This window comes from Elaeis guineensis, chromosome 2 (genome assembly GCF_000442705.2).
Source record: "Elaeis guineensis isolate ETL-2024a chromosome 2, EG11, whole genome shotgun sequence".
NCBI classification, from domain to species: domain Eukaryota; kingdom Viridiplantae; phylum Streptophyta; class Magnoliopsida; order Arecales; family Arecaceae; genus Elaeis; species Elaeis guineensis.
The window spans coordinates 3,225,751-3,232,885 of NC_025994.2; the positions used below are offsets into that span (position 1 = coordinate 3,225,751).

General features: G+C 31.4%; 1 non-coding gene across 1 annotated transcript; it reads right to left on the reverse strand.

The window, feature by feature from the left end:
• Nucleotides 1-6,726: 6,726 nt before the first annotated feature.
• Nucleotides 6,727-6,809, reverse strand: LOC114913068 (small nucleolar RNA snoR114). Its single transcript, XR_003799102.1, has one exon. It is a non-coding gene; the product is annotated as a small nucleolar RNA snoR114 (small nucleolar RNA).
• Nucleotides 6,810-7,135: the final 326 nt, after the last annotated feature.

The window sequence follows — 7,135 nt, forward strand, 5'->3', positions numbered from 1 at the left end:
TGTGACAGTGCTAACCAGATGATGGATTGGTTGTTAGCAGCCTCTTGTTTCTGAAGGTCATTACCTGTTTGGAAATTTGTCTATTTATTTTTTTTTAAATAAAAAAATTATAGAAACATCATTTCTACTTTGATCGATTTGCATTTATACCTTCTTGACTGTGGGAATTTTTAATTATTTTTTTTTTTAATTACCAATACTGACCCAATATGATCTTGCGACACCCTGGCTTAAAATTGGTGGTTTTTCTTTTTGGTTGAGGGTGGGTGACGGAAAGTTTTCTTTTGCAGTAAAAAAAAAAAGGCCTTTTTATTGGACGTACACCAACTGTTCGACAAAATGCTTTAGCGAGGTTTGAGCCTGGATGGCTACTCCTATAGTGTTCTTATTCATGGATGCTACAAAGAAGATCGAATGAGGGAGACGAGGAGAGATAATTTGGAACTATTTGATGCTGGATGACTTCACTTGCAGAGCTATCGTTGGGGGGAATCTGCTGAGCCCTCGTAACAATATGTGATGAAATTGACACTACAAAACTAATTAATTGTGCTAGAGGTATTTTAGGAAAAATTATCATGTAATGAGCATGTGATATCACTTTATTAAAAGAGAGATGAATGGAAGGATCATACAGGGTTAGCATGGTAACTCTAAGAATCTAACCAAAAATAATTTAAAAGCGAAGGATATAAGTGCAAATCAGTCAAAGTAGATGGTGCTTCTAAATTTTTTTCTTTTTTTTTTTGCCTCTTTTGGTAGGATTGCTATGTACTTCATGTTTCTTATGCTGTCAGGCGCTGTATCAATCAACCAAACATTTTTAAACTAGCAATAAATGCAGTGATGAAGTTGATGATCTTAATTTTGGCCATCCTAATTTTCTTCCACTGTTGCGGAATAACCAAGCATTGCCGCCATGGAGTAAACATTGGAGTCATCAGCACTTTTCTGGATTTGTTAACAAGAAAAAAAAACAATTTATTACAAGGCTTCTAAACAAGTGAAAAAGTAATTTCTATGTTGTCCCTCTTGTTGCATCCCATTGTTATGTTCTTGTATTTAGTGTGTATTTAGTAGTTGCATGGATTGGGCTACGAGAAGGTAACATGAAAATGACCTGTCATGCAGCAACAAAATTCATGTAATAATAGTTGGTATGACTAACAATAGATTTAGGTTATCCACTTCTCATACACGTCAGTCAATAATGTATTCCTTTGGTCTGTATATGAGCTGTGTTAGAATTTTAATGTGCAGGTCATCATAATACCATAGGAAAGTAGCAAGTGCTGTCATGATTGCTTTACCGAGTTGTTATTGAGTTGATACCGAGTTAGGCTCATGAATGATTATCCCTGTGGATTTATTTGTAAGGCAAGATCTTGCTAGTTGGTGGATTGCTTATTTGCAACCTATTGTTTCTGAAACTCATTACGTGTTTTGAAACTTGATTTTTTTTTTTTTTTCACAAATTTGTAGAAACATCTTTTTTTACTTTGATCTATTCGCATTTATACCTTCTCAACTTTAAAATTTTTTAATTAATATTTTTGAGTTATAAGTACTGACCTAATATGATCCTACGATCGATCTACCATCAGACATCGTTAGTTAGTTTTTATTTATTTATTTATTTATTAATGGCATTAATACATTGTTTTGAAAGATCATAGCATCCACTCCCTGTTAAGTCTTTACAAAATCCTTTCCACTTTCCTAATCTATACCGTTCCATTCCATCTCAACCACCATGCAAGCCCTAGTGCTCGCCGGTCATGAGCACATGTGTCCCAATCTTCTCATTCTCTTTAAATCAAGATCACAAAGTTTGAGGGGGAATGAGTGACTCACATTTTAGTTATTCGGATGGAGGGAGGCTGTTCTCATTTTGATTTCAAAGAGAATGGAAATATCCTAATCTCCCGGAATACAACAATCTCCATTCTTTTTTGGTATTCAAATTCCACTCTAATTTTGAATACGAACTAAATATGTCAGAAGATATAGCCATTTCGATTCTCATTCTGGTTAAATTTGCAAACCAAACAAACCCTAATGTAATTAAAAGGTTTAAGAGTGAAGCAAATGATATATTCGCGATGTTGCCGTTAGGACACTGTGATTATCAATCTAATTCTGACTTCAATAAAAATTAAAAATATGTAAAAAGTAATGAGTCAGATCGAATCCACAGAGAAGGCAGGATTTTAATTTGAAATCTTTGATTTTATAAAAAAATAAAGTTTTGAAGAAAGTAATTTTAAGTTAGAAAATAGAAATTAAAAATATGAAAAATAAATCAGGTACTAAGATCTACTATTTAGATCCTACTTGCAATAAAATAAATAACAAAAATTTAAAGAGCATAAAATAAATTGATACTAAGATCTACTAACTAGATCCTAGCATCTAATTACAAAAAATAAAAGATAAAAATTTAAAGTGTAAGAAAATAAATTTTTCATTAATTAGAATTAAAATTTAAATACAAAAAAATTAAAAAAAATTAAAAAAATAAAATAAAAATAAAATTGTAACAAGAATCTGAAGTTGATTAGCCCAGCCTTATCAAAAAGATGGTTGATGACCTCTCTTTCTTTTTCATACTCCATAGAGCGAACCAGCTTCTCTTCTTCTTTTCCTTGGGTTCCTAAATCTCTATAATTTTTTTCTATTTTTTTCATAACTTTCTACTGAATTTTTCTTCTCCTTTCACTTATTCCCGGACCTCCTATTTATAAGTAAATTTTTTTATCTTTTTCTGATCACAAAAGGAGTCCTAAAATCTTTAAAAATCATATTATACTCGTATAAATTAATTCTGACCGTTAGATCTTCAATGGACCGCTCAGATCAGTCCAAAAAATAGTTGTTTAAATCCTTATCAGGGTCAGGAATATTCTCATCTATTGAATCAGGTCTCAGATTTGATCTGACTGTCGAATGGCGCATTTTCTCTCCTTAACAAAGTCGGGGACGCTGTTAATCGTTGGATCGCACGATGGATTGAATTTCAGCTATCTGATCGTGCAAAAGTTTTATTTTTTCAACCGGCAATGAACAGCAACCATCCGATCTGGTTCGATTTGAATTTGGACCATCGGATCATGTGCAAAAGCTTCCATCCGTCCATAGACCGCGCCATAGACCGCGAACCTGTTCCTGTGGACTACGTCCCTGAATCTGTGGACCAAGCGGTCGGTCTACCGTGCACCGAAAGTAATAAAATTTATTTTTAAAATATTTTCACTTGATTTTTGCTCCGATTTGTGCCTGAAAAATAGAAAAAATAATGCATTAAATTTTTCAAAAATTTTTCATTATTTTGATGCTTAAATTGCTTAATTAAATCAACATCTATTTTTCATAAATATATTTTAATTTCATATTTTTTTAAAATTATTTATTTTTATAAAAAAATTAATTTATTTATGAAATTAAGTTTTTTAGAAGATGCTAGCACCATAAATTACAAAAAATATCTATAATAAATATAAAAATATATTACTTATCACAAACTATATGTATTTGAGGGTTTCCTAATGCAAATTTTTACTTAATTTTCAGTTATGCCTGATGATATGCCATTCCAGGCATAATTTTTGTCCATAAGCTCATCTCATCAATATCAAAGATGAGCAACCAAATCCAACCTAAAAATAATATCGTTTTAGTCAGAGGAATACTTGTTTCATTTTTTTATTCTTTACTAAATGGCACTTTTTTTTGGAATTAACATGTTTATTTTTTTTGGAATTAACATAAAAAAAAGTCTGACAGTAAAAGTATTAAAACTTACTAGCTAGGGAAGAAATTAATTAATAAAAAAATTGAAAAGAGCTCAGGAGTGCTGTCATCATCCGATGATCAGACTATATGTTGGTATTTCGATCAGACATATTTTTGTGGATTCGAATCGGATTTATTAATTGTCACACTTCTAATCCAAGATCAAAGTCGAGGATCATAGCAACCACCGCATACCTATGAGAACTTTCTATATAAGCATATAAGACATTTCAAACAGATATCAAACAACATAGTGATATTAATTAAAATACTAAAATTTAAAATTTAGATTTATCAACTAATCAAAATAGTGTCCAAATTTAAATGTCTTATATCAAATAAAATTTCATAAAATAACAAAAAAACTAAATCTAAGTTCCACAAAATTGATAGTGCCAATCTCGCCTCTAAAACTCTCTCTCAATAATGTCTACATTCGTAATCAATTATTTGAATCTCAAAAAAATAAAAGAGAGAGGTGATGAACTTGATAGCCTAGTAAGTAAAAAATATTTCAACTTAGACATTCCAAATATTATTATAAGATGTAATATTCAAAAATAATATCATAAATAAACATAAGAACATATTTCATGCTTATTTAAATAAATCAAATATTTTCAACATTCATATGCATGTATAATTTTAAATTCATTTTGAATTAAAAATATATATAGCTCAACAGCCTAAATTATGACCACACTTATCCTTGTGGCAGACCCTAGAAGAGAAACAGTGAGCTCATTTATGGTACTAATACATAACTCCCATTGATAAGATCCAGAATCCAATGCACAATCTCCATTGGCAGGATCTAGAATCCAATGCATAATCTCCAATGGCAAGATCCAGAGCACCAATACATAACCTTCATTTGTAGGATCCAGAGTCTAATGTATAATCCCTATTGCTAAAGTTTAGAACATAGTAATTAGGCTAAGAACATAAAATTCGATCCATATCAAAGCACTTTTGCAACATAACATATATCAACATAACAAATAAGTCATAATTCTATGTATGTTTTATAATAAATCCATAAATCATAGTATTCCAAAAAAATCTCAAAATTTTAAACTACTTTTCATTCAAAATATAGTTTCATAAATATCTCAGAAAGACGATTCATTACTTACTTTTCATAGAATACTGAACGAACAGATCGATTAACGTTGAAAATTTTTTTCAAAATCTATTATTCAAAATTATATTTTTAGATTAATTCTAATTCATAACTAAATCAAAATAAAATCTTAAATCAAAATCTCACTTAAGATTGAATTGAAAATTGGATATATTTTTTGAATTAAATTTTTAAGATAAGATCAAACTAATCATGGAAGACACATCTTCGATTTCACAAATCTAAGAGAGAGAAAAATATTAAAGAGAGAGAAACAATCTAGAGAGAGAAGATAAAGAGAGAGAAAATAGAGAGAGAAAGTGGAAAGAGGAAAGAGAGAGAAGATAGGGAGAAGAATTTTTTTTTCTTTTTCCTTTTCTTTTCTCTTTTCTTTTCTTTTCTTTTTTTTCCTCGTGGAATAGAGGACATGTGTCCTCTTCTTCTATTTCATGAAGTAGGAGAGTTCTTCTTCCCCTTATTCCCGAAGCTAAGAGATCCTCCTCCCAACCGACAACCCCTGTGGCTAGAGGGTCAGTTCCCAGTGGTGACAGTTGGCTTAGTCTAGTGATTGGTAGTGGCCCACGGCGATGGAAATCAAGGACAGAACACAAAAACAGGAAAAGTTAGAAAAACAAAAATTTTCAAGGGATTTCAGCAGAAAAATTTTGGCAAATTCATCCTTAAGGCTTATAAAAAATTAAGAAGAGGTTGTGGAAGGGATTTACCTGATCCTTGACTGCAATTAATCAAATTTTTGACAGCCAAAGCAAGGATGAGCTGCAGTAAATAGGAAGAAATCAAAGAATTTTGACAGTAATTTTTTTGAGAAAAATCTAAAAGATTGAGTCCTTTAAATAGACTTCAAATAGGGAGAATTTAGAGTTCGAATCTATCTATATTTTCTAAGGATTTTAGGTCTTTGATCGAAGAATTCCTTCGGGAGTTCGTCGGCATGTTTCCTATCCCATGCTAATTCCAGCATGTGCTTCATATTTAATTTTTTTTAAGTAAAAATATATTTCAAACTCTGTTCTGGGCTCTACCACAAGGATAAATATGATCATAATCAAAGACTGTTGAGTTATATGTATTTTGACTCGAATTAGATTTATGATTATATATATATATATATGTAAATACTTGAAAATATTTATTTAATTTAAATAAGCTTGAAATATACTTTTGAATATTAAGGATAAATTATATGGTATCAGAGCATAAATGGATAAATTATGACATATAAAATCAGATATGAATGTAGATGGATAGACATTAGAGACATTGGGATGATAGTTTATATTGATTATGATAATTTAAAAATTTGAAATATATTTTTAAACATTAGAGATTTTGGTATAAAATATGCTTGAACATCTAAATTCTGAGTGCGAATTAAATATATCAAAAGATATGGCCATTTTGATTCTCATTCCAATTATAGTTACAAACCAAACAACTCCACATGTAGTTAAAAGGTTTAAGAGTGAAGCAGACTACATGCACTTGAGAGTTTACTGCAAATTTTTACCTAATTTTTAGGCATGCCAGGTATGCCCAGCAATATGCCATTCCAGGCACAATTTTTTGTCCATAAGCTCATCTCATCAATGTCAAAGTTGAGCAACCAAATCCAACCTAAAAATAATATCGATTTAATGAGAGGAATACTTGTTTCATTTTTTATTCTTTACCAAATGCTTACATTTAACACGTTTATTTTTTTTTTCGGAATTAACATAAAAAAGGCTGACATAAGAGTGTTAAAAGTAATACCAGCTAGGGAAGAAATTAATTAATAAAATAATTGGAAAGAGCTCAGGAGCGCTGTCGTCGTCCGATGATCAGACGGTTGCGATGCCCCAGCATCACTCAAGCGCGGTCGTCCTCATCGCTCTGTGAGCGTGTTTGTTATTTGGGTGAGAGAGGCTCGAACTCTAGACCTCACGATAACTCAACAAGCTATGAGACCTACGCGCTAGCCAACTGCGCCACCACCCTGCGGTTATTGTGTGAGGATTAAGATACCTATAACATATTTTTGAGCAACCTAACCTCGTCACACAACGCCATCTTTACCATGCTTCCACCCATTTGAAATACACGAAACTTTTGCTGCTGGTACATCTGTTAAGGCACTTCCTCATAAAATCCAAATGCACAATCTGGACACTTGTTGTTAGGTGCATCAAACCCAGAATTTGCTTTATTGGAGGTCACATT